Source organism: Mercenaria mercenaria, chromosome 4, assembly GCF_021730395.1.
Source record: "Mercenaria mercenaria strain notata chromosome 4, MADL_Memer_1, whole genome shotgun sequence".
Lineage (NCBI taxonomy): Eukaryota > Metazoa > Mollusca > Bivalvia > Venerida > Veneridae > Mercenaria > Mercenaria mercenaria.
The window spans coordinates 79,429,781-79,456,690 of record NC_069364.1 but is presented as its reverse complement, the minus strand read 5'-3'; the positions used below and the strand labels follow the sequence as shown (position 1 = coordinate 79,456,690).

The 26,910-nt window shown below is 36.4% G+C and overlaps 1 protein-coding gene across 3 annotated transcripts in view; it reads right to left on the bottom strand.

Annotated features, from left to right (window-relative positions):
- LOC123552258 (arrestin domain-containing protein 3-like) overlaps nucleotides 1–26,910 on the bottom strand; it is a 227,853-nt gene that overhangs the window by 127,171 nt on the left and 73,772 nt on the right. The window lies entirely within an intron of this gene.

Sequence of the window (26,910 nt, the reverse complement as noted above, 5' to 3'; positions counted from 1 at the left end):
TTCTTTAAATGTCTTTTTTCTATTTCAAGCTCTGGTGGCCCCTTAAAGGGGCCAAGGTGAACCATTCGAATAAAATTGATAAAGGCCCATGCCAGGATGCTACTCACCAAGTTTGGTGTAATTCTGACAATTAGTTTGAGAGGAGAAGATTTTTAAGTAAAAATGTTGACGCAGGATGCAGGACGATGGATGCCAGACCATCCACCTATACTAATAGCTCACCCTAAACAAAGTTAAGGTGAGCTAAACAATAAAAAGATGTTCATGTTTTCCATATTGTTATCTATCCATGTGCCAAGTTTCATGAGAAAATGTCTTGTACTTTGACAGTTATTGTAGGACTGATTGACAGACTGACGGACAGACAGGGGGCAAACGAGAAGTCCCCTCCAATAAAACACCAGCATGCAATTAAAATATCTCCATTGGTATCAAGCACTCAGAAAACATTACCACAGATACTTGTGTATGATGCTACCACCACCAAATTGTGGATATGTATTAAACACAAGTGCGCAATATACATGGGTATCTACGGTATGTAAGTTTAAAGTTTCAAATAAATCCATTACTTGACCAAAAATCTGATTAACCACCTATAAATTATATAGAAGATATATGACAGCAGAATTCTCTTCCTTAAGATTGAAACAATACAATACCATCCTTAAACATTATATAAACCCAGGAAACTATCAAGCTATATATTCTTGTATATTATTATCAGTGAGAATCTTGACAGGTTCATGTGTAACAAGAACAATAAAATATCCGGCACTCAATAAAAGATTAACCCTGCAACCACCACCACAAAAGAAATGGCAAATGTAATATAGAAACAATTTTATGGTCATGGCTGGATGCTGAATTATTAATAGTATTTTTCCTCTATTCTGTTACGATTTACTGATGTTTTTATTCCATAAAGAAGAATTAGAAAAGAACAAAGGAAACAAGAAGTCCCTAAAGACTACTGATGTAATAATCTATATGTATATGAACTCTTAATATAAATGTACACAAGATCCTCCTTTTTAACCCTTAGCCTGCTGGCGGCGATTGGTTTTGCCTTTGCGACTAGTGCAGACCAAGATCAGCCTGCACATCCGTGCAGGCTGATCATGGTCTGCACTGTTCGCTATTCAGTTAGTAAATTTTCAGTGAACACCTCTTCGAATAATAAATGGTATTGCCCAAACTGAATGATGGAACAGTCCATTTTAGAAATTTAGCAGGCTAAGGGTTAATGACAGCGAATCTTAATTTAAACAACATGGAATCCTAATCTATATGTAAACTGATGCTTAATTAAAATGTACATCAAATTCTACATCACAATGTCAGGAAGTCTTAACTTACACGTGCATGTGATGCCGAGTATCTTAATTTACATGTGAATGGAATCCTAATTTACATGAGCAGGGAATCATGATTTACATGTGAATGGAATCTTAATTTACATGAGCAGAAAACCATGATATGCATTTGAATGGAGCTAACTTACATGAGCAGAAAATCATGATATGCATTTGAATGGAATTAACTTACATGAGCAGAAAATCATGATTTACATGTGAAATGGAATACTAATTTACCTGAGCAGGGAATCTTGATTTAGGATTACATGGAATTCTAATTTGTATGCTACCTCAACTGAAATGTACACAGGCTTTTGTAATTTACATGTAATCTCAATTTACATGTACACAGAATTCTAATTTACGTGACTATGCAAGCTGTCTTAATTTATATGTAAATGGAATCCTAAGTTACATAAGCAGGGAATGTTATAATAATTTACATGTACAAGGATGTATACTGTGTTTATTTTTGTGTGTGTTTAGTTCTAGGAGAGATTTATTTTGGTAAAAATAAATTATACAAAAGGAACAATAACTTTATGTTTCACAATTAAAATTACCACTCAACATAGCACAGCACCATATTATACCCAGTAAAATTAGTTTGCAAAATAATTATGTCTATGCATCATACTTCTAAGTTCTAGTAGACTGGAACCATGATAACTCTAGTCAACAGTAACCAAGATAACTCTAACTGACAGAATTAAACCACCTAAGCCTAACTGACAGAAACCAAGATAACTGTAACTGACAGAAACCAAGATAACCCTAGTTGACAGAAACCAAGATAACTGTAACTGACAGAAACCAAGATAACCCTAAATGACAGAAACCAAGATAACTGTAACTGATTGAAACCAAGACAACCCTAAATGACAGAAACCAAGATAACTGTAACTGATTGAAACCAAGATAACCCTAAATGACAGAAACCAAGATAACTGTAACTGATTGAAACCAAGATAACCCTAAATGACAGAAACCAAGATAACTGTAACTGATTGAAACCAAGATAACCCTAAATGACAGAAACCAAGATAACTGTAACAAACAGAAACCAAGATAACTGTAACTGACTGAAACCAAGATAACCCTAACTGACAGAAACCAAGATAACTGTAAATGACAGAAACCAAGATAACTGTAACTGACAGAAACCAAGATAACCCTAGTTGACAGAAACCAAGATAACCCTAGATGACAGAAACCAAGATAACTGTAGATGACAGAAACCAAGATAACCCTAGTTGACAGAAACCAAGATAACTGTAACTGACAGAAACCAAGATAACCCTAGTTGACAGAAACCAAGATAACTGTAAATGACAGAAACCAAGATAACTGTAACTGACAGAAACCAAGATAACCCTAGTTCACAGAAACCAAGGTAACTGTAACTGACAGAAACTAAGACAACCCTAGTTGACAGAAACCAAGATAACTGTAAATGACAGAAACCAAGATAACTGTAAATGACAGAAACCAAGATAACTGTAACTGACAGAAACCAAGATAACCCTAGTTCACAGAAACCAAGATAACTGTAACTGACAGAAACCAAGTTACCCTAGCTGACAGAAACCAAGCTGACAGAAACCAAGATAACCCTAGCTAACAGAAACCAAGATAACTGTAACTGACAGAAACCAAGATACCCTAGCTGACAGAAACCAAGATAACTGTAACTGACAGAAACCAAGATCTAGTCAACTTGAACCAATAACTCTAGCTGAAAGGAACCAAGATAACTCTAGTTAACAGGAACCATGATAAATCTAGTTGAAGGAATCAAAATAACTCTTGTTGACAGGAAACAAGACTCTAACCAAATGGACCAGAGATAGCTCTAGCCTACTGGATGACTCCTTCACTGAGGTCACTGCATAAAGCAGTTGTCACCTAATGTCACTTTATCAATGTTCTCAATCTAAACTAGACTAGCATTATTCCTGCTTCCAACATACCTGTTGTCAGGTGCTGAACAAAACAACCAATAATGTCCCCTTTCAAAAGCATTTATTCCAAGTTGACAGAACCTCAGATATTATTCTAACAACATATCAATGAGTCAGCAATTTCGAATAAAAAAACATTTATGTGGCTGTAATGAACATGGAAATCATTTAACCACCATCTTTTTTCTATGAATGCTTCATTTAGTTTCAACAATTAAGTTATTCCGAACATTCATATCTTGACAAGTATTGGAAAACTTGTTACAGGAGACAGAAATCTGTTAGAATGTGCATTGGAAACTAACTGTCAATTCTAACAATGATTTCAGACTGGTTTAGAGCAGAACTCATTTAACAAGGTAATTCTTGGAGAAAGAAAAAATATATTAAATATTTGCAAGGGAATTACCATTAAAGGCACAAGGACAGAATGATAAACTTCTGCAATTACAAGTATTCATTTACTGCACAGGTCCTCCAAGGTGGAGTTATTATGGTTTCTTTGATTTAACATCAGGATCATCCAGCTTCCTCTACTAATAATGATGTGTATAACCCATGCAGTTCAGTTCTAGTTACATTATGTTACTGGATAATCTTTGCCAAGATCAAAGATCAGTCACTTCAAACCTTAATCTTTGGGGTACTGGCCCCCAAAACAATAGCAGTCATCTCCTAACCACAGGCAAGCAACCTTTAAAATAAAAAGTTCTCAAAATATTTTAAAATGAGAAACTATTTTCATTTTCAAGGACACTGTGACCTTAATTTTTGACCCCCAAATACCTCGAAGTAATGTATTAACCAAAGGCAATCATCACACGAAGCTAGGCAGCCACAGGCTCAAGTATTCTCCAGTTATTGCTCTGAAACTGTTTTCAGTCTCAGTCAAGATAAAAATCATCTTGACCTATAACCTATTGATCCAAAATACCTTAAAGGTCATATTGTAAGCCAAAGCATTCTTTAGTTTTTGAGCAGGAACAGTTTGCAATCTCTATGTGAGCTTGACCTTTGATCTACTGACCCCTAAAATAATATAAGTAATCTACTGACCACAGATAATCATCATATGAAGTTTAAATGCAATATGCCCAAGAGCTTTTTGTTACTTATGACCTTAGCTACTGACCCTAAAATACTGAGGTTATTTACAGACCACAGGCAGTCATCCTACTATAAAGTTTGACCAATATAAGCCAAAGCATTCTCCAGTTATTGATTGGAAACCAAAGACTTTCTATGAAGAAAATGACTGACCAACAAAATGACTTACCAGCATGATCAACAAGAGGGTCATGATGACCCTATATCACTCACCTGTTAAACTTGGCCTTGGAATCATCAAGATAAACAGTCTGACCTAGTTTCATGAAGATAGGGTCATAAATGTGGTCTCAAGAGTGTTAACAAGCTTTTCCTTTGATTTGACTGGATGACCTAGTTTTTGACCCCATATGACCCATAAATATCATTAAGATAAACACTCTGACCAAATTTCATAAAGATAGGGTCATAAATGTGGCCTCTACAGTGTTAACAAGCTTTTCCTTTGATTTGAGTGGTGACCTAGTTTTTGACCCTACATGAAAAAGTTTCAGACTTGGCCTAGGAATCATCAAGATAAACAAACATTCTTACCAAGTTTCATGAAGATAGGGTCATATTAATATGGTCTCTAGAGTGTTAACAAGCTTTTCCTTTGATTTGACCTGGTGACCTAGTTTTTGACCCCACATGACCCAGATCGAACTTGGCCTAGGAATTATCAAGATAAACATTCTGTGTAAGTTTGTATCAAGTCAAAGCATAAATGAAACCTCTATATGGCTGAAAGGGTCAAAATACAAAATTTTGCCCCTTTCAGGGGCAGTAACTCTAGAACCCATGATGGAATCTATCCGGTTTTCAAAAGGAACCAAGATCTTATTGTGACGTTAGTTGTGTGTAAGAGTGGTAAAAATCAAATATAAGATGTCACTTCTATTGTATTTAACAAATTTTGGCTCTTTCAGAGCTCAATCAGGGGCCATAACTCTGGAACCTATGATTGGATCTGACAGATTCATCATGGAATCCAAGATCTATTGTTGCTAAAGATATTTTGCAAGTTTGTATCAAATCAAATCAATCAAAGGCCTGAATGGCCTGAGTCGGCTAATGATTGATGTACTGACAGTATAGTCTACCAGTTTCAGCTTGTTTTTAGTTTTTTTCTTAAAATTTCATAACACAGCTTGATATTTACCCAAAATATTATATCCGGATACGATTACACTTTTCTCCAGTTTGAACAATATATTTTACAAATTGTGATGATACGAAGACATTTAGCAGCAATTGGCAGTATTTGACATTGAAGTTTATGGTTAAATTACCTCTTATTTAAATCTTTTCATAAAAAAGTTGTTTCGTTTCGCCAAACATAGACGATCTACTTTCGATTTCAAAAACTACAAGAAAATACAATTTAATGTTTCGCCGATTTGTTTATTTCTCGAAAAATAAGAATTAAAATCATTTTTAATATCTGTAGTAACTAAACAAACCAGTAAGAGCTTCTTCTTCCGATAATTTATCCGTTTACTGACTGCAAAATTCATGTGTGTGTGTAGAAACCCACGCAAAGTTTATAGAAATCATACGATGCGTGTATACGTTCAATGTGGGAGAATTAAGGCTGATCGGGATCGGCTATGTTACCTAACGCATCCAGACGATTCAGATTTTGTTTTTAAAAAAGCATTGTGTGCATTTCTGTAATTTTATATACGTTTTTATACGCTTAGAAATTATTAGACATGCGTATTTGCATTATTTCTATACGTAATTTACGTTAACACGCATCTTATCTGGAGCCCTGTGGAACTATTTTTTGTCTTTCGCTGGATGTTACGCAAGCTTTGTAAGCCTGCGCAATTCATAAAATGCACATTTAAGCTTAATGAGTTACATTCGAGTATTGCACAATTACAAGTCATAAATATGACAGATTACATCGTATATTGGTCATAGCAAAGGGAATTCACACAACTTAACTTCATTCATGCAGTGAACTGTTTGAAGTTTGAGAAATCTAATGGAACTACATCCCTTCACTGTGTTATTTGGTCCATTTAGACTTAGAGAATCGCTGGATAGCAAGGACTCGTCAAAACGATTTCATCGTTTACACGGTGCCTATACCACGTGACTTTTATGGCTATGTGTGGGTATAAAAAACATAAACAGCCGTCGATTCAGGTAACATTTTTCATGATAACTTTCTTAATCCTGCACCAATTTTATTCAAATAAAGACGAGGGCCCGGCCATAAGAAAGATACAATCACGGCCCATCAGTTTGAGAAGAATAAATTCGTATTTTTGTCGAAAAGTGCAACCGCGCATTTTTCAGTCAGATTGCCGACGTGCTATGTGTGGGTGCATTCTGTTAAAATCGTTTATAAAACTCTTAAAAATGCGTTCAGCGACAGGGCAAATGGAACCGAGAATGTAATTTTACCTTGTTTGACAGTTGCAATATGATCGTTAAGAAATATAGAGTATTCCTCTCGTTTTTTTAATAAATAAAAACATGCTATGTGTGGGTGCCGCTAAATTTATGCTATGTGTGGGAGTAAACTCATAAAAATGATACCGTTGCTTGAGATACTTGCACTAAGTGAGTTTTAACTTACTCGTGTTACATTCATAGAAGAAATGAGTATCCATCTAGCATAACTGATCTTTTTTATTTCTATTTAGAAAGTCGCTGTATTATAGAGAATAGCGCGTCAGATTCATTGTTGTTATTGATTACGAGCGCGTGTTATCAAACATCTTTGTAGGGATAACGCATGTTTTTTGTGTTATAAAATCTGCAGAATGCCGAGGGATTGGTTGGTACCCGAGCCCGTTAGGGCGAGGGTACCAACGATTCCCACGGGATTCTGAAGATGTTATAAAAAGGTGTTATAACAGCTAGTGAGCGCGAGAATCTCTCTGTTAACACACGTTTTCTCTCCTGTTAAAACACCCCCGAAAAGTGACAATAACAGCAGTTTTATGCTAGAATAAACGTTAAAACTCTGATATATGTTTGAAGTAAAATTTATGAAAAAGTTATTTCCAATCTCCTTTAGTTGTGTTTAAGTGTTTTTTTTTATCTTGATGCATAAACAACGTTTTTCATAAACACGCAATTGAATCAGTGTCCCTAAGGTAGTTTTAAAGGGCAAGTATGTGTGACAATATAGTGTAGAGCATAGATCGTAGCCTTGGATGCTGCTCCATTGTAAATTCCACTGCTTACAAAACCAATCTGTAGCGCGTCTATCGCTAAAAGTACAGCCAAATAATTTTAAAGAAACACTCAATCAATTACCTTTCTTGGTAATTAAAGTTTCAGTTTGTGATTTTAGAAGAGTTCGTCCCAGGTCTGTTGTGAGATAATATCTATCATAGCTTTTGTTTTTTGTGTTGGTTTTGTAAGCGTCTACATTCCTTCTAACAAGACCATTGCAGAAAATAAGGCTCCAAAGAAATTATCAAACAAATTAAGAATAAAATTGTTTGTTATGAAGGGGGTGAACTGTCCAAGGAAATCTTAAAATGATCTAACAGACATAATTTTACCAATATTTTGATTGTCTTCTACTTTGTTAGTGATAAAGGACACTCCATTATACTTATCTACTGTGACCTGCCTCCGTGGTCGAGTGGTTAAGGTCGCTGACTTCAAACCACTGTAACCTCTCATTGATAGAGGACCGTAGGTTCGAGTCCCAGCTACCGACTATGTCTCTTTATGTGAGAAAGTATGCAGTTGCTTACGGAGGATGGGAGTCTAGTATACTGGTACTTTCCAGGAACGATGGTTAGGTGAACTGCCCGCCTCATATGACTCCGACTGTTGAAAAGGGCGTTGAAATCAAACGAACAAACAAACTTACTGCATCACAACATACATGTCAATCCTAATATTAGTTATATTCACAGACGATATTTTGAACATTGTTTATATACAAAATATTTTCAATAGTAAAATGGGTAAGTCAGGCAAGTAAACTCTCCATGCAATATGATTCACCTTGTTGTTTGGCACGGAAGAGTTCACCATATTGTCTTACCTTTTTATTGTTTCTGTATATAAACTTTTGTCAAAATATCATTTCTTAACTTCTTCTTCTTCTTCTTGTCATTCGCATCTACACTTTCAGACCAGTAGCCTCGGTGAAACTTGTGGTTTGCCTAAGATCCTCAATGCCTCCATACAGTTTCTGGTGGATTGAGGTATCTATCGGCCAAGTCACAGCTCGCTCCTGGTCGTGCCTTTTACATCTCTGAAGTATATGCTCCGCAGTCTGATCTTCTTCACCACATGGACAAGTTGGCGATGATGTCAGTCTGTATTTCTTGAACATGTGAGCATTGAGCTTGTTGTGCCCTGAGCGGAGTTGACCATCATTACTTGTTCAGACCGATCAAGGAGATGAAAAGCATCTTCCTCCATCCTTGGTCTCGTTAGTGCCTTGATGATGGTGACTTTCTCCTTGTAACTCACTGGTTCTGTTGGTTGTTCAGACTGAGCTCCTAGCTTAGCCAGTTTGTCTGCCTCTTCATTGCCTGCAAGTCCACAATGGGATGGAATCCACTGAAGTGCTACTTTGCAGGTTATACTCAGGCTCTGCATTCTTCTGGCTAACTGCGGAGCTTTATTGTTGATCAGAGCTTCCATGACAGACAGTGTATCTGTGAAAAAGACGACTGAGGAGCTTTCTTCTGCCAAGTCTTCAACCACTGAGACGGCCTTCATGAGTGCTTCAGTCTCTGCCTCGTAGTTGCTGCAGTGTTTTCCTGTGGCTGCATGTAGTGTTTCTCTCTTGCCAGATGGGTATTGAATGAAAACTCCTGCTCCTCCCTCTTTGACGGCGCATGTGGCTGATCCGTCTGTATAGACATGAGTCCATAATTCCGGAGGATAGTCTTCATTGATCATAGCAAGTGTGAGGCTCTTCCGAATGCCTTCATCCTCTTGCTTCCCGCGGCCAAAACGGTCAATTTCTTAACTATGTGTTTATATTTTCGTGTGAACAGTTAAGACGCAATACTGACGTACAGTGATTTAAATATGAATAACGACTCTGATGAAATGACTCCATGCGTTATGTGTGTGGTATGAATTTAATAGCAATGTTTTACATGCACTATCGCAGGTACTTTACTTTCGTTGGAGGGATTGAAGCCCTTTCTTTATGCTTGAAAAGTGGTTTGAACTACAACCCTGTAATATTAGTAATTTGTGTAGTTTCAAACGTATAGCGCAAAGCTACAATAAATACCATTTTAGCTGCAACTAACCACGAACTAGGTGAGCAGTGGAATTTACAATGGAGCAGCATCCAAGGCCACCATCTATGCTCTACACTATATTGTCACACATACTGCCCTTTAAAACTACCTTAGGGACACTGATTCAATTGCATGTTTATGAAAAACGTTGTTTATGAATCAAGATAAAAAACAACACATTAATACAACTGAAGGAGATTGGAAATAACGTTTTCATAAATTTTACTTCAAACACATATCCGAGTTTCAACGTTTAAATAATTATGCTTGATAACACGCGCTCGTAATCAATAACAACAATGAATCTGACGCGCTATTCTCCATAACACAGCGACTTTCTAAAAAAAAAATAAAAAAGATCAGTTATGCTAGATGGATACTCATTTCTATGAACGTAACACGAGTAAGTTAAAACTCACTTAGTGCAAGTATCTCAAGCAACAGTATCATTTTTATGAGTTTACTCCCACACATAGCATAAATTTAGCGGCACCCACACATAGCATGTTTTTATTTATTAAAAAAACGAGAGGAATACTCTATATTTCTTAACGATCATTTTGCAACTGTCAAACAAGGTAAAATTACATTCTCGGTTCCATTTGCCCTGTCGCTGAACGCATTTTTAAGAGTTTTATAAACGATTTTAACAGAATGCACCCACACATAGCACGTCGGCAATCTGACTGAAAAATGCGCGGTTGCACTTTTCGACAAAAATACGAATTTATTCTTCTCGAACTGATGGGCCGTGATTGTATCTTTCTTATGGCCGGGCCCTCGTCTTTATTTGAATAAAATTGGTGCAGGATTAAGAAAGTTATCATGAAAAATGTTACCTGAATCGACGGCTGTTTATGTTTTTTATACCCACACATAGCCATAAAAGTCACGTGGTATAGGCACCGTGGTTTAGCCGACTCAAAAATGAAGTCTTTATATGGCTGCAAAAGCCAAAATAGCAAATTTTGACCATTTAAGGGGCCATAACTCTTGAACCCATAATGTGATCTGTCCAGTTTTCGAAAGGAACTGAGATATTACCCCTATACAAGTTGTGTGCAAGTTTGATTAAAATTGATTGCAAAATGTGGTCTCCATAGTGTTCACAAGCCAAAATAGCAATTTTGGCCCTTTAAGGGGCCATAACTCTGGAACCCATGATAGGATCTGGCCAGTTTTCAAAGGAACCGAGATATTATGCCAATACAAGTTGTGTGAAAGATTGATTAAAATCGACTGCAAAATGTAGTCTCTATCCTGTTCACAAGAAATTGTGGACGGACAACGGACGCCAACGGACGACGGGCGATCACAAAAGCTAACCTTGTCACTATGTGATGGATGGGCTAACCAAACAATATACTTCACATCAACTGAAGTGAGGTATAAATACTCGACTACTTTACTAAAACTGTTAGCAGATCAAGAAAACATCTCAATGTCTATGCAATGTAATGTAAAATAGACTTTAGACAAACAAAAACACAATAATTTGTCACCATAATATCTCCAGAATGTGGACAAATGTCCAACAAGCAACCATTTAGCTGCTTGCATGCAACAAGGCATGCAAATTGGGACTGTATGACAAAACTGCAGGTTTCCAGTAAAAGGTTCTGAAATAACAATACCATAATTCAACAGGAGAAAAGTAAACAAACGGAAGATCAATGGGAAGTCAAGAGATTGCAATCAGTTCATATCAAGGGGAAAAAGACAAGTCAAAAATGTTTGTTACTTATTGTGAAACGGATAAATAAATGGCTGAATAACTTGGAAAAAATAACATAATTGATCATGTCATTTCATTTCCGATTATTTCATTTTTTGATAACTTAATTTCCATATTTAAATGGAATATGATCGACCTGAATATTGTTACAAACAATTATAGACTCCAAGCCTACTTTAAAGCATCAACAAGATATCAATATTGTTTGAAATGTTTCCTCTGAAAATGCTTTAAAGAGACAAACAAGAGGGCCATGAAGGCCCTGTATCGCTCACCTGATCTATTGACCTCAAGATCATCAAGATTATCATTCTGACCAAGTTTCATAAAGATATGGTCATAAATTTGACCTCTAAAGTATTAACTATCTTTTCCTTTGATTTGACCCAGTGCCCTAGTTTCTGACCCCACATGACCCAGATTTGAACTTGTCCTAAAGATCATTAAGATTTACATTCTGGCCAAGTTTCATGAAGATATGGTCATAAATGTGGCCTCTACAGTGTTAACTAGCCTTTTCTTTGATTTGACCTGGTGACCTAGTTTTTGATCCTACATGATCCAGATTCAAACTAGATCTTGAGACCATCAAAATTGACATTCTGACCAAGACTCATGAAGTTACAGTCATAAATGTGGCCTCTACAGTGTTAACAAGCTTTTCCTTTGATTTGACCTGGTGACCTAGTTTTTAACCCCAGATAGTCCAATATCGAACTCGTCCAAGATTTTATTGAGGATAACATTCTGACCAAGTTTCATTAAGATTAGCCAAAATTGTGACATCTAGAGTGTAAACAAGCCTTTCCCTTGACTTGACCTGGTGACCTAGTTTTTGACCCCAGATGACCCAATACCAAACTCGTCCAAGATTTTATTGCGAGTATTATTCTGACCAAGTTTCATTAAGATTGGGCCAAAATTGTGACCTTTAGAGTGTTAACAAGCTTTTCCTTTGATTTGACCTGGTGACCTAGTTTCTGACCCCAGATGACCCAATATCAAATTCATCCAAGATTTTATTGAGGGTAACAGTCTGACTAAGTTTCATTAAGATTGGGCCAAAATTGTGACTAGACTCTAGAGTGTTAACAAGCTTTTCCTTTGATTTGACCTGGTGACCTAGGTTTTGACCCCAGATGACCCAATATCGAACTCATCCAAGCATTTACTGAGAGTAACATTCTGTACAAGTTTCATTAAGATTGGGCTAAAATTGTGGCCTCTAGAGTGTTAAAAAGCTTTTCCTTTGATTTGACCTGGTGACCTAGTTTTAGACCCCAGATGACCCAATATCAAATTTTTCCAAGATTTTATTGAGGGTAACATTCTGACCAAGTTTCATTAAGATTGGGCCAAAATTGTGACCTCTAGAGTGTTAACAAGCTTTTCCTTTGATTTGACCTGGTGACCTAGTTTTTGACCCCACATGACCCAGACTTAAATCTGACTTAAAGATCATCAGGATTAACATTCTGATTAAGTTTCATAAAGATACAGTCATAAATGTGGCCTATAGAGTGTTAACAAGCTTTTCCTTTGATTTGACCTAGTGACCTACTTTTTGATCCCATCTAACCTAGATTTGAAACTGACCTATAGAACATCACGATTAACATTCTGACTAAGTTCCATTAAGATAAGGTCATAAATGTGGCCTCTGGAGTGTTAACTAGCTTTTCCTTTGATTTGACCTGGTGACCTAGTTTTTGACCCTACATGACCCAGATTCCAACTGGACCTTAAGATCATCAAGATTAACATTCTGACGAAGTTTCATGAAGATCTGGTCATAAATGTGGCCTCTGGAGTGTTAACTAGCTTTTCCTTTGATTTGACCTGGTGACCTAGTTTTTGACCCTACCTGACCCAGATTCAAACTGGATCTTAAAATCATCACGATTAACAGTCTGACCAAGTTTCATGAAGATACAGTCATAAATGTGGTCTCTACAGTGTTAACAAGCTTTTCCTTTGATTTGAACTGGTGACCTAGTTTCTGACCCCAGATGACCCAATATCAAATTCATCCAAGATTTTATTGAGGGTAACATTCTGACCAAGTTTCATGAAGATTGGGTCCAAATTGTGACCTCTAGAGTGTTAACAAGCTTTTCTTTTGATTTGACCTGGTGACCTAGTTTTTGCCCCCAGATGACCCAATATCAAACTCAGCCAAGATTTTATTGTGGATAACATTCTGACCAAGTTTCATTAAGATTGGGCCAAAATTGTAACCTCTAGAGTGTTAACAAGCTTTTCTTTTGATTTGACCTGGTGACCTAGTTTTTACCCCCAGATGACCCAATATCGAACTTGTCCAAGATTTTATTGAGAGTAACATTCTGACCAAGTTTCATTAAGATTGGGCCAAAATTGTGACCTCTAGAATGTTAACAGTCAAATTGTTGACGACGACGGATAGACGACGGACAGCTGACGGACGGACGACGGACACAGGGTGATCACAAAATCTCACCTTTGAGCACTTTGTGCTCAGGTGAGCTAAAAACTACATACCTGATCCTGGATCTTCAACATGTGGGCACTGGGAGCAAAAAACAGAACAAGTCAGATGTGTTTTAGTTTTGCACTTTAAATATATGAAGTTTATAGCTCTTGCTGAGATACAGCTTGACAATGGCACACAAACCTTAAACTGGATTTTCTAATGTGAAAAAGGACAATTTTTTATACTCTATCCAACTAAAAGTTATCTAATTTGCTCATTTCAGTGGGCTTAATTGATGACTGCAAATCTTTGTGTGAAGTTTCAATCTAATACATGTAACCCTTCCCAAGATAATATTGAGCTTGCATGCAAAACTTTAACCAAGATGTGACCATAGATGCCTGGTGGGCAGAATAGCACTCTACTAATAGTCCAGCAAATTAGGTTTAGCAAATAAGCCAGTTTGACTTAAGCAGATTAATCTCTAATGACTATGATGTAAACAAAACAAGAAAACCAGTTCTGGTCACAATGCTTAGTGCTAACTTTTAAATCTTTCAAAAATCAAGTTTCTGCATCAATCAGTTCAAGGACAAAATACTTGACAAGAAATTTTCACTATCTTAGCAGATCACACCAAGAAAACATCCCAGTGAGTCTATGCCAAATCATGAAACAGATTTCAGACAAAACCCAAAAAACAATTAGACGCCATAATTCCTCCAGTACGTGTGAAAATCAAGAAGTTAGATTGTCCAATAAACAAACCATTTAGCTGCTTGCATGCACCAAGGCAGTCAAATTGGTCTGTATGACAAAACTGCAGATTTCCTGTAAAACTTCAATCAGGTTCTGTAATAACTTTTCCTCCAGAAAAATTGATCAAGCTTCCTTACTCTTGCAACAAACAGCATTGGAAACAGATAAATAAAATACGAGAATTCAACATGAGAAAAGTGAACAAATTGAAGATCAATGGTAGGGTCACAAGATTGCAATCATTCATATCCGGAAGGAAAACAAAAACAAGTCAAAACGTTTGTTATTCATTGTTTGAAATGGATGAATGAAGAAATGTATGACCTGGAACAAATATGACTGGAAAACTTCTGTCATATACATTCTAATTATCTAATTTCTGGTAATCTAAAGGCATACTGGATCACTGGCCGGGCGGTGGTCGCCCAGACCAAAAAGAAAATGCCATTGTACATGTTATACCCTATAATGCCTAAACCGTTGTACCCAATGGGAAAATGTGCTAGCCCATTTCAGTTGTGCATTTCTCATCTAAAACATACAGTTCAGCAAAATGTGCACTATGTATATTGAACAATTATTGATAATATAATATCTTCCATTGTGCACCAGTCACATTTTCTCAATGTTTCTTATCACAGGGACACTCCGCATAATATCATGTATTAAAAATTTTCACAATTATGCATATCAAATTTTCAAAAAACAAAATAGTTCCTTACTCTTCTTTTCAGAAATATCTTTTTAGCTAGATAAGAAAACATAACGAAACTGCAGAACCAAAATTTATGTGACAATGTACAAATTGCTAAGAACAGCCAGACAGATCTTTACACCTTAAAAATAAATTTATGATTACATAAAAAAAAAAAAATTATACTGCTCCCCTATATCTTTCTAAAACCAGACTTTCAATGAATTTAGTATATAGCCTTGTGTCTGTCAAATTAAACATTAAACAAGAGCTGACTATAAGACAGCACGCCTGACTTTTTCAACAATTTCAAAGTCAAATAAGGGCCTTAACCCGGCATGACTTACGTAACAGTTATTTTATTACAACTTATAAGAAATCAAAGTTTTATTACTGCAATGATAACAACTTGCATGTATAGAACTTCAACCAAAATTCTAAGTCACAAAAGGCCCATAATTAGAACTAATTTCAAACAAGAATTCTCTAACATGGTTAAGAATGGAAGTCCGATGAGAAGAGATATTTCCTTGTTTGAAGTTTCACTCAAATAAAATTGTTGGTTAGATACAGATTGACAGATGATTACATATAGAACTTTCACTCGAAAAAGGACCATAATTTGAATTACATTCAACTAAGAGTTATCTAACTTGATTGACTTCAATAGGCTGGATAAACAATGATCCAAACTTTCAGTCCAATACATATAGTATGTTGATAATTAGTTGCATGTAAAACTTTAACAAAATTTTCTATGTTAAAAAAGGACCATAAATTATATTAAATTCAACCATGGTTATTTCAGTATGTTTGATAACTTGGAAGCATTGTGCTTAGTTCAAATCTTATACCTGAAGCTGTTACTGAAATGAGATAGAAGCTGATGCCTTGTTGAGTAGAATATTAATGGCTCTAACTATACTTCAAACAGATGTCTAATGTTAAATTTATGTCATTGCTGCAGACAATAAAGTCAAATAGCCAGTGAATGATGGGTCTACAACTCAGAAAGGAAGCTTTAGGCTTGAATTTTACATTTCTACTAGTATTCCTGCTTTTAAAACCTTCCGCATTTCACACTACAATTCCTTAATTTTTAAAATGTTGACGCAGGGATGCCGGATGATGGACGCCGGATCATCCACCTATACTGATAGCTCACCCTAAACATAGTTCAGGTGAGCTAAAAACACCACCTGTAAATATCTAGTTTTCATCAACCTAAATGTGAACACAAATGTGACAATGATGTTAAACTTTCAAAGAAATCAGTCAGAGCTCCAGATAAAAGCCGTATTTTCATAAATACGAATTTGTTAGGGGTCGGATATGAATTTATTTTTAAATCTGGCCATATCAGTACGAATTTATTTTAAAATGTGGATGTATCAGTATATGAATATATTTTAAAATGTGGTCGTATCAGTACAAATTTATTTTCAAAATGTGACATGTAAACAGTATTACAAATTTCAAAGGAAGATCAAGACATATCGCATGTCCGTGCCGAGTTGCGCACTTGGTGATCTGTAACGCAATATATCTTTCCGGTACTTTATAATTAGCGAAAAGCAATAGACTGGTTTACCACTTTCGTGAATTATTTTGCTTCTTTTTTCCCAACCTATCGATCCAGTCAAAATAAAATGGCAGCGCGCAGTGTGAGAGGCAGGTTGAAAAAGAAATTAGAAATTCAAAAGAACACACTGCTTACATATGTTTCTTCATGGTGAAAGAAATTAACATTGAAAAAAACATTATTCGTCCGATTGTTGATGAGCTTGTGGTTGCTGCTACAAAACCTGCTAATTTTATTTCAAAAGTAAGTCAAGTGGTATCGATACTAAACAAATTTCAAACAAATTTTTGTCTGTTATCTGGTAGTACTGTTACTAATTTCACAAAACATCAGGTAGTATCGTTACTAATTTCACAAAACATCAGGTAGTATCGTTACTAATTTCACAAAACATCAGGTAGTACCGGTAGTACCGTTACTAATTTTACAAAACATCAGGTAGTACTGTTACTAATTTCACAAAACATCAGGTAGTACCATTACTAATTTCACAAAACATCAGGTAGAACCGTTACTAATTTCACAAAACATCAGGTAGTACCGTTACTAATTTCACAAAACCTCATCAGGTAGTGGTATCGATACTAAACAAATTTCCTGTGTTACTAATTTTTGTCTGTTATCTGGTAGTACTGTTACTAATTTCACAAAATATCAGGTAGTACCGTTACTAATTTCACAAAACATCAGGTAGTACCGTTACTAATTTCACAAAACATCAGGTAGTACCGTTACTAATTTCACATACCTCAGGTAGTACTGTTACTAATTTCACAAAGCATCAGGTAGTACCGTTACTAATTTCACAAAACATCAGGTAGTACCGTTACTAATTTCACAAAACCTCAGGTAGTACCGTTACTAATTTCACAAAACCTCAGGTAGTACCGTTACTAATTTCACAAAACCTTATCTGGAGCTCTGAAATCTGTTACTTGACCAAAGTCTGATTAACCACCTTTCAAACAATCAATAATGTTCATTTGTTATTTCAGTATTCAAAGTTGACAGAACCAACTTTTATAGAAAACATACATAATTTTTTTATGATTCAGCAATTTCTTAAGAGAACGCATTAAGTGGCTATAATTAACATGAAAATCATTTAACAACCATCCTTTTCTACAAATGCTTCATTAAGTTTCAACAATAAAGTTATTCCAAACATTAATACCTTGACAAGTATTGGAAAACAGTAGCTGGAAATAACCTTGTTACAGGAGACAGAAAATTGCTAGAATGTGCATTGGAAACTAACTGTCAATTATAACAATGAATTCAGACTGGTTTAGAGCAGACCTCAGATATACCAAGGTAATTTCGAGAAAACAGTTTTTTTTTGTTGCTTTATTTTTGTTTTTTTGGAAATTACCATATTACTGCCTCCAGCAGTTATTGTCTGAAATAAAGAGGGCCAATGGACAGTTCAACATTAACACTTGGCTGAGTTGTAAGTTGCCGACTTGAAATGGCTTGCACTTCACTAGGTGCTGGGGGTTATTATGTGCTATTGCAGAAATTTCTGTTTGCAGAAATTCAAGTTTGGGTCATTATGTGAGAAACCAATCAAGCTTTCTTGCAGAATATCAAGCTTGGGTCATCATGTGAGAAACCAATCAAGCTTGCTTGCAGAAATTCAAGTTTGGGTCATTATATGAGAAACCAATCAAGCTTGCTTGCAGAAATTCAAGTTTGGGTCATCATGTGAGAAACCAATCAAGCTTGCTTGCCGAAATTCAAGTTTGGGTCATTATAATTATGAGAAACCAATCAAGCTTGCTTGCAGAATATCAAGTATTTGGGTCATTATATGAGAAACCAATCAAGCTTGCTTGCAGAATATCAAGTTTGGGTCATTATATGAGAAACCAATCAAGCTTGCTTGCAGAATATCAAGTTTGGGTCATCATGTGAGAAACCAATCAAGCTTGCTTGCCGAAATTCAGGTTTGGGTCATTATATGAGAAACCAATCAAGCTTGCTTGCAAAAATTCAAGTTTGGGTCATTATGTGAGAAACCAATCAAGCTTGCATGCCGAAATTCAAGTTTGGGTCATTATATGAGAAACCAATCAAGCTTGCTTGCAGAGTATCAAGTTTGGGCCATCATGTGAGAAACCAATCAAGCCTTCTTGCAGAGTATCAAGTTTGGGCCATCATGTGAGAAACCAATCAAGCCTGCTTGCAGAATATCAAGTTTGGGTCATCATGTGAGAAACCAATCAAGCTTGCTTGCAGAATATCAAGTTTGGGTCATCATGTGAACAACCAATCAAGCTTGCATGCCGAAATTCAAGTTTGGGTCATTATGTGAGAAACCAATCAAGCCTTCTTGCAGAGTATCAAGTTTGGGCCATCATGTGAGAAACCAATCAAGCCTTCTTGCAGAGTATCAAGTTTGGGCCATCATGTGAGAAACCAATCAAGCCTGCTTGCAGAATATCAAGTTTGGGTCATCATGTGAGAAACCAATCAAGCTTGCTTGCAGAATATCAAGTTTGGGTCATCATGTGAACAACCAATCAAGCTTGCTTGCAGAAATTCAAGTTTGGGTCATTATATGAGAAACCAATCAAGCTTGCTTGCAAAAATTCAAGTTTGGGTCATTATGTGAGAAACCAATCAAGCCTTCTTGCAGAGTATCAAGTTTGGGCCATCATGTGAGAAACCAATCAAGCCTGCTTGCAGAAATTCAAGTTTGGGTCATCATGTGAGAAACCAATCAAGCTTTCTTGCAAAAATTCAAGTTTGGTCATTATCTGAGAAACCAATCAAGCTTGCTTGCAGAAATTCAAGTTTGGGTCATCATGTGAGAAACCAATCAAGCCTGCGTGCAGAATTTCAAGTTTGGGTCATTATGCGAGAAACCAATCAAGCCTGCTTGCAGAAATTCAAATTTGGGTCATCATGTGAGAAACCAATCAAGCTTTCTTGCAGAAATTCAAGTTTGGGTCATCATGTGAGAAACCAATCAAGCTTGCTTGCAAAAATTCAAGTTTGGATCATTATGTGAGAAACCAATCAAGCTTTCTTGCAGAATATCAAGTTTAGGCCATCATGTGAGAAACCAATCAAGCCTGCTTGCAGAAGTTCAAGTTTGGGTCATTATGTGAGAAACCAATCAAGCCTGCTTGCAGAAGTTCAAGTTTGGGTCATCATGTGAGAAACCAATCAAGCCTGCTTGCAGAAATTCAAGTTTGGGTCATCATGTGAGAAACCAATCAAGCTTTCTTGCAGAAATTCAAGTTTGGTCATTATATGAGAAACCAATTTAGCTTGCTTGCAAAAGTTCAAGTTTGGGTCATTATATGAGAAACCAATCAAGCTTGCTTGCAGAAATTCAAGTTTGGGTCATCATGTGAGAAACCAATCAAGCTTTCTTGCAGAATATCAAGTTTGGGTCATCATGTGAGAAACCAATCAAGCTTGCTTGCAGACATTCAAGTTTGGGTCATTACATGAGAAATCAATCAAGTTTGCTTGCAGAAATTCAAGTTTGGGTCATTATGTGAGAAACCAATCAAGCTTGCTTGCAGAAATTCAAGTTTGGGTCAATATATGAGAAACCAATCAAGCCGGCTTGCAGAATATGAAGTTTGGGTCATTATGTGAGAAACCAATCAAGCCTGCTTGCAGAAATTCAGTTTGGGTCATCATGTGAGAAACCAATCAAGCTTTCTTGCCAAAATTCAAGTTTGGCCATTATATGAGAAACCAATCAAGCCTGCTTGCAGAAATTCAAGTTTGGGTCATCATGTGAGAAACCAATCAAGCTTTCTTGCAAAAATTCAGTTTGGGTCATCACGTGAGAAACCAATCAAGCTTGTTTGCAGAAATTCAAGTTTGGGTCATCATGTGAGAAACCAATCAAGCTTGTTTGCAGAAATTGAAGTTTGGGTCATCATGTGAGAAACCAATCAAACTTACTTGCAGTAATTCAAGTTTGGGTCATCATGTGAGAAACCAATCAAACTTGCTTGCAGAAATTCAAGTTTGGGTCATTATGAGAGAAACCAATCAAGCTTGCTTGCAGAACTCCCAGTTTGGGTAATTATGTGAGAAACCAATCAAGCTTGCTTGCAGAACTCTCAGTTTGGGTAATTATGTGAGAAACCAATCAAGGTTGCTTGCAGAATATCCAGTTTGGGTCATAATGTGAAGAAGCCATCCAGCTGGCTTACAGAAAGTCCTAGCTGGGTCATTATATGGAAAAGCCAACCAGCTCAGGCAGTCTGATCATGATCTGCACTGTTCGCTATTCAGTCAGTACCTTTTTGGTAAGCACCCCTTTTAACAGTTAATGATACTGTCCAAATTGGAAGATGGACAAGTTCATTATAGAAATTTAGCATAGTAAGGGTTAAAGCAAGAAATTTTAAACCACAAAATTAAAAGTACAAATGGTCATATTAATCTTGTCTTCCTCGTGCAAGCTGCTTGAAACTTGCAGGACAGCATTGCCCTATAGCAGTTAACATTCTCTGCCATCTATTTATTTAAAGGATTTAAGACCATGTATTAAGAGACAAATGGCTCCGGATGGACAGAAAACTGAATAAAAATAAAAAATTAATGCTATAATGCTATATATATATCATATATATATATAACAACAGTGCCATTAATCTGAATTTCTAAAATGGACTGGTCCATCATCAATTTGGGCCATACCACTTATTATTCAAAGGGGTGTTCACTAAATATTTACTGACTGAACAGCGAACGGTGCAGACCATGATCAGCTCTTGGTCTGCACTGGCCACAAAGGCAGAATCACTTTGCCGCCAGCAGGCTAAACGTTAAACAGACAAAATCGTCTTAGGCATTGGCTCTGGGCAGACAGACAGATGGAAAGATGAATGGAGAGACAATGCCAAAACTATATACCTCTACATTCAATGTGGGGTGACAAAACATGGCAAAACTATATTGCCCACAGAATGGCAGTCCTCTAAATAATATCTGAAATAGTGTCGTTAAATTTATCACACACTGCAAGAATTGTTTAGAACTGCCAGACAAACCTTTACACCTTAAAAATAAATTTATAATAACTTTAAAAAATGAAAAAAAAAGGCTCCCTACATCTTTCCAAAGTCAGGCATTCAATGAATTTTTCATTGAGTATATAGCCTTGTGTCTGTCCAAATGACACATTAAAAAGAAGTTAACTTGTAATTTATATGTCTTTGCAGCAGACAATAAGTGTCAAATAGTCAAAGATTGTTGGAAGAAAATTACTGTCTATAATTCAGGAGAGAACTAAACTTCCCAGACAAAGTCTTCAGAGTCAAATCTGGTTCACAATATTTAAAAGACAAGAAGCTGCGTTTAATAAACGCTTGATGCCCTCAGTGGCATCCTTGTCGATACAAAGCAACCTAAGTCCAAAATGAGGTCAAGTTCAAGGTCAAGGTCAAGGTCAAACTGAGGTCAGGTGATGTCTGAAGATGAGGAATGGTCACAGGTTACATCTGCATTAGTATCAATTCATTCTTGTAAGGGGTATTGGTGCTAGACAAAACGGTCCCATTTGGTTAACCAAGAGATGGCCCATATAAAGCAACCTAAGTCCAAAATGAGGTCAAGGTCAAGGTCAAACTGAGGTCAGGTGATGGCTGAAGTTGAGAAATGGTCACAGGTTACATCTGCATTAGTATCAAGTCATTCCAGTAAGGGGTATTGATGCTAGATGAAACGGTCCCATTTCAGGGCTCCGGAAATTTTGATAACTCAATCGGTCTGAAACGAAAATCCTGACATCGGCGCTACCCCACCCACCGCATTCCCAATATTACATATTTTGTAAAACGTGATAGGGTAAAGAAATAAGCATGTCATGCATTAAAACTGAGTTACCAGTCACCGCGGGTTACCATACAATGAAGACAGTTATTCAGTGTTATGTGTGATCGTTACTTTGTTTAAATTTCGATGTTTTTCCGAGATAATATGAGGCATTGACACCGTGTGCGTAACTAGTCTAAAAGCCGACGCACGTGACTTCGATACCGTATACATGGCAGATACTTTGTGATGTTTCCTCATTCTTTGACGGAATTCTATAAATTTCTATAAAATACAATGCGTCAAAGTGAGTTACACGACACATATTCTCTGCTAAACAGCTTAAGTATTTAAAGAATACTCTGCCGCGGACCGAATGTGTACGTTATGTGAACGCTGAGGTCGAATTTCCCGCATGTATAGCACCAAAACGTCACGCGGGTTGGCCACGGATATTTCATTTCACTTACGTTGTACTTCAATAAGCAACTACATTTTATAAAGTTATATGTTCTCTTCTGATGTAAACAAAATTTCATTTTGAAACGTTTTTTTAAAAGACCGATTTGATAAACAGTGCCACTCCGGTTTTCTTTATCATTCGTGGTTGCCCGTCCATTTTTTTCTTTTTTGTACAGTCGGGTTGCAAAGACGATTTTCTGCATTTGTTTCAACTGGAGCCCCAACAAATGAATCATGTAATTTTTTCAAATCAAGTAATTATAAAAATTATTTTTATCGGTTTTCCGTGTGATGTCTCATTAAATCAAAGACCTGTAATGTACAATTATAGCTCTTTGATTAAATGCAGCGACCATTTGTTTGTTACCGTGATCAAACATAGCCTTTTGAAATAAACCATCCGTCGGATTCTAAATAAAAGAAGTGGATCCCCGTCGAAATGATTTGGATCCAGTCAGAAACGTTAGGAAACCAGTCAAAATGTTTAATACACTGCAGTCGGCTGTCTGCAAACATTAAAGGAGGTGCCGCGCGAGCACTGATTGCGTCACGCGCTAATTACGGACCGATTATCAAAGTGACAATCAGACCGATTGACACGTTTATTGATTATCTGAAGGTGCGACCAACAATTTCCTACTTGGCAGGTGATCGTGTATTGAGATATCGGACCGAAATTTATACTTTTCTCCATTTTTACGGGACTGATTTTTTTCGTTTTTTCACTTTACGAATCGGTCTAAAAAGTCAAAAATCGGTCCAAAACCGACAAACCGGCAAATTTCCGAAGCCCTGTCCCATTTAGTTAACCTCGTACGGACGGACGTACAAACAAACGGACGAATGGACAGGACAATCACTATATGCCTCCCGCATCAGAAGATTTTAAATTAACCAAAGAAAACAATTTAACTCTGCTGAAAAACAATGGAAGGTCAATGTTACTGAATTATAAATGCATTTTCTTCTTCATTTTATTTAATGTTGCAAAATTTGTTATTTTTCTTCTATATGCCATTACTACATCTGTATACTGATTTTTTTTTAATATTTCACTATTATGACCATATCTACGAATGTTTTCGAGCCCATACCACCAAACCAAGCATGTGAAAAACATAGATCTTGGGATTCGTTTTTTAAAAACCTGAAGACATAATATATGACCTGGAACCAATTAAAGATGCAGGATATCAAGTTGAAATTTCAAGTTATGTACTCGATATTTACACACAATAAGTAATTCCAAATTTCCTTTCATTTATTTTGAAATCTAAAGTCAAAATTTTGAGTAAATAATTTGAAATTTTGAGAAAAGTATAAATAATAAATAAAAATACACATGGTAACTGAAAGGCACAAAGTGAACGTACCATACCAAATTTGACCATATAATAGACAGTAAAATATCAAACTGTATATTACACAAGCCAAAAATAACTTGAACTCGCATAATTCTTACACCACCCTTCTCTCGAACTCGTTGTCAGGTCCCGGAAAAATCCCTGTATAATGAATTTTGTTTGATCACTCAAACAAATTTTGCTGGTTCCATCGAGTCTGAGTTAACAACGTTTGACTGTACTTTTCTGCTCTTGATGAGCAAGTTAATCTTGATCTGAATTGATCATTTGCTCTTAACTGATAGAAAAGTTGTTATAACTACAAACTTTTTTCCACCAATATTAATATAATTTTCATTTCAACATTTTCTATGAAGAAACTTCAACAAAAAGGATAGCAAACTGTTTACAAGGTCAAAGCTGATACCCACTACAGACACATTATGTCAAGGTCATTTACACAGTTATGTCACAGTCATTTACACAATTGTGTCAGGGTCATTTAAACAGTGTTCACTTCATTTAAGCTTTAAAAAGTGAGTTTCCTTACACAGAAATTCTTGGTCATTTCTTTTTCCTCAACAGCTTTACTAAAGCTAAATACAAGAAAAAAGGCTTTTCATCTGAGAAAGAAACTGCTTGAATTCTTCCAAGTATTTATAATGACCATGATCAATCTGTCCTCCATCACTGAAGAGTTAATCATAGTGATCTATCGAGCAGTTTGATTGGTTCTCAGCCACTTAAAGCTGCAATACATCTTTGCCAACATCTTTAGTGTCAATCTAGAGGGTAATTGCATGTCTCTTAAGAAACAAGCTTTTCTTTTGTGTGTGCTACTCAATCAAGCCACTTACACTAAGACCTCTTCCACAATTTTTTAAGCTAAATAAAAAGAAAACAATATTGATCAGTCTCAAACAGAAAAGACAACTAACCACTGTAAAACTAGGAAGTCATAACATTTCTTTTTTATCTGGCAAATTCAAATTAATATTTCATTTTAACGAAATATGTTTCTTAAAAAATATGAAATAATATTTTTGTTTTTTTGAAAATATTGTTTTGATTTTATGAAGAAACCAGAAATATGTCTATAGGACATGGCAATCTGACTAAAGTACTTGATCTCCTAAACGAAGATCTGAGGATGTCCTATTCACATTCATCTTTCTGTATATTTGGATTTCCGAAATTGCTATTTCTATTTTCGCAAATCTATTTTTTATTTGAACCATTCAGACGACTCGTTTCAACAAGCATTCGGCTGAATCATCAAAATAGCATCGAATGTCAAAGGGTGAGAAAAATGTGCAGTCAGTCCGGGGCTCGAACCCGGGACCCCTCGCTTACAGGGCGAGTGCCCTACTGACTGAGCTAACCGGCTGTCTGACACCTTACGTGATCAAGTCCGTAATGTGACATATGATTTCACTCAAAATACGAAGGCGTAGTCGCCATGTGGTCATTATAAGAATTGTAAATATGAAAAACCCAGGCTAAATATAGATTTCTAAAACTTCTACTTTCACATTCAAAACGTTGTAAGCAAAGATCTGATTGGCTAGCGGAAGGGTAGTCAGAACGAGGCTATCAATAGCACGTCTTCAGATCCTAAGCATAGCGTAATTGGAGATGTACTTTAGTCAGATTGTAGGACATGGATGCCACCACTATGTGATGTTAGGACACTAAAGTGCAAGTCCTGTAATAGCATATGGCAACTTTCCAGCTTTGACGGTGGTGGAAGACCTCAGAGGGTCCTCCGTGCATTATTTCATCATGAGTGGGCACCTGGGTAGAACCACCGACCTTCTGTAAGCCAGCTGGATGGTGTCCTCACACACATGTCTAGTTATGGTAAATGATTGTTCCAAGGTACTTAAATAACATCCATTCCTACATAAGTTACAGACTGGAAAAGAAAACAAAATGTAAACAAGAGGCCAAAATGGGCTTATCTGAGGAAGACTATGACCTTGAGATTGCTTCTGATCAAGTTTGATGAACAGTTCAAGAAAAGTTATTTAAAAGGTTCTCTATTATATACTAGGACAACCTCTAAATGCCACCAAGCACAACCATTTTAACAAATCTAAGAGAGGACCTTACAAGAACGTGCTACAGACCAAGTTTGGTGATAGCTCCAGAGGAGGTCATTTAAAGGTTTTTTCTATTTTTAGTTCTGGTGGCCCTTCAATGGTAGGGGCATAAAAAGAATATAAGTATCAGATGTCATTTTTGGGGATAAGCAAAACTTGAAATGTGCTCAGTAATTATTATGGAATAGTCCAGACAAATTTTGTGCCAGATATATGGACTGCCAGATAGATGAGACATGTCAGACAGACGGGACAAAATCCTGATCACACTTAGAAGACATAAAACTAAACAACTTGTATTTCGTAATGATCAGATGGATGCTTCTAACGGCCATTTAGTAAG